The sequence below is a fragment of the Stegastes partitus genome, unplaced genomic scaffold (genome assembly GCF_000690725.1).
Source record: "Stegastes partitus isolate 25-593 unplaced genomic scaffold, Stegastes_partitus-1.0.2 Scaffold83, whole genome shotgun sequence".
Classification (NCBI taxonomy): Eukaryota; Metazoa; Chordata; class Actinopteri; family Pomacentridae; genus Stegastes; species Stegastes partitus.
This window is the reverse complement of record NW_007577814.1, coordinates 263493-265793: the sequence shown is the minus strand read 5'-3', so window position 1 is coordinate 265793 and position 2301 is coordinate 263493.

The window sequence follows — 2301 nt, the reverse complement described above, 5'->3', positions numbered from 1 at the left end:
ACTCCACGCAGAAAGATTCCGGTGCCCCCACCGGGATGCGAACCGGCAACCTTCTTGCTTCGAGGCTACAGTGCTACCCAACTGTGCCACCTTGCAGCCCGAAATTCAAACCAATACATTTGAATTGGAATTAAAGTCGCAAGCGGCGATGGACGGGTCCTCGCACTTCCACACGTCGGACGCGGCACACGGGTTGCAGCAGAAATGCGCTCCAGGAAAGTGACAATTACCTAACTGTAACCCTTTTCTTAAAAAATGGCAAATGCTGTTTGTTACAGTTGTGCAGAATGCTGTTGTTGCGCCATTTGTCCACTAGATGGAGCTCTGACTCCATTCAAGCCTCAGTCCTCACTCTGTCTCGTCAGTAGTACAGGAGCAAGCTGCAGGCAGCCAGCATCACAGGAGTGGGCTGAGTGGTTCAGAGGGCCACGGACACGCCGCATGATGAAGACTCACAATGTTTGGTTTGAGTCATTATCAACGTCTAAAGGCTCATCTCATTCCATTTGAGGTGAATATGGTCAACCTGCTGATAATAACACATAAAAGTGTAAAACATGTTCTTTCCTATTGCCAGCAGGTGGCACTATGATTGTGAATGGATATTGCCATATGGGTTTCATCAGGGCAGGACTGTGATCAGGTATGTAAAGACTGAGGCAGATTGGAGCATGTACAGGGGTCGTTAGACATGCTTCCTTTTTGATGGCAACGGATCAAAAATCAGAGGGCTGTCACGGCCACACCCTTCAACGAAATGCAGAGCTTTTGAGAATTTTTTACCTTCAAATAGTACTCTACATGCTACCCAAAATTCAGCACTCTGTGGTTTACCCCTAGGAGGAGCGTGCTCAGGGTGGAGAAACGAAAAATCCAAAATGGCGGACTTCCTGTTGGGTTTAGGTGAAGGCACCCCCAAGCTTTCATTTCATGGATGTAGGTGAAACGTGCTGGCCGTAGTAGATGCTACAAATGTACATTAGAGTGCAAAACACATGCTTTTCTGTTGCCAGCAGGTGGCGCTGTGATTGTGAATGGATATTGCCATATGGGTTTCATCAGGGCAGGACTGTTATCAAGTATGTAAAGTCTGAGGCAGATTGGAGCATGGACAGGGTTGTTCGACATGCTTCCTTTTTGATGGTGAATCACCAGAATTTAGGGGGCTGCCACTAATCACCAAGCCCTATTGTATGCGCTGGCCAAATTTGAGGCGTGTAGGAGTTAACCCCTAGCAGGAGTTAGCTCTTGAACATGACAAAAAACAGTTATTTCAAAAATGGTGGACTTCTTGTTGAGTTTACAGCATGGGTCCAAGAGGCTTTTTTGTGCATCTTGATGTGTTACATATGCCTACCAAATTTTGTAAACGTCGGTTAAATGTCCTGCGGGAGCTAATGGATAAATTGCTGCAGGGGCCGCTATACAGCCATTTTGCCAAACAGGCACATGTTGTCTGTCATTGAGTTGTCAATTTTGGTGAGTTTATGAGCATTTCAAAGCTGTCAAAAAGTCTTTTCCGTGTCTCCGTGTTTAAGAATGATATCACAAAGTTTGAAGCAATGGCACATGGAAGTGTAATGCCTCAAACAGCTTGTTACCAATAGGTGGCGCTATTACTGTGAATGCATTTGGGCATATGGATGTGATCAGGACAGCAGTCTGATTGAATATGAAAAGTTTGAGGCAGATTGGAGCATGTACAGGGTAGTTACACAGTACTTCCTCTTTCATGGCAAAGGATCAAACATCAGAGGGCCGCCGTGGCCACGCCCTTTGACCTTTACAGATAATTTTCATTTTGATAACATTTTACCTTCAAAGTGTATTCTACATGCTACCCAAATTTCAGCACTCTGTAACTTACCCCCTAGGAGGAGTTAGCTCAGGTTGGACAAATGAACAATCCAAAATGGCGGACTTCCTCCTGGGTTTAGGGCATGGTTGTCACTGACTTTTTTGTTCATCCTGACCTCCTTCATATACCTACTAAATTGCGTAGGTCGAGGTCAAACGTGCTTTAGATGGGACTCTGTTGAAATTTTCAAGGTGGTGCCGTGGAGCCATTTTGGCTTTGACATGTCCAACTCCCTTAAAATATAAAAAATTTCGCCAGTCCTGATGTGTGTGTCGATTTTGGTGAGTTTTCGTGCATGTTTAGGCCCTCAAAATCGCATTTCAAAAGTCGGGACAAAAATGATCACAAGGGTTACAATAGAGTGCTACGCATTGTAGTGCTCAGACCCTAATTATGTTTTGTGTCTGGGACCACAGACTGTATAAAAGACGGACGTAGCAACC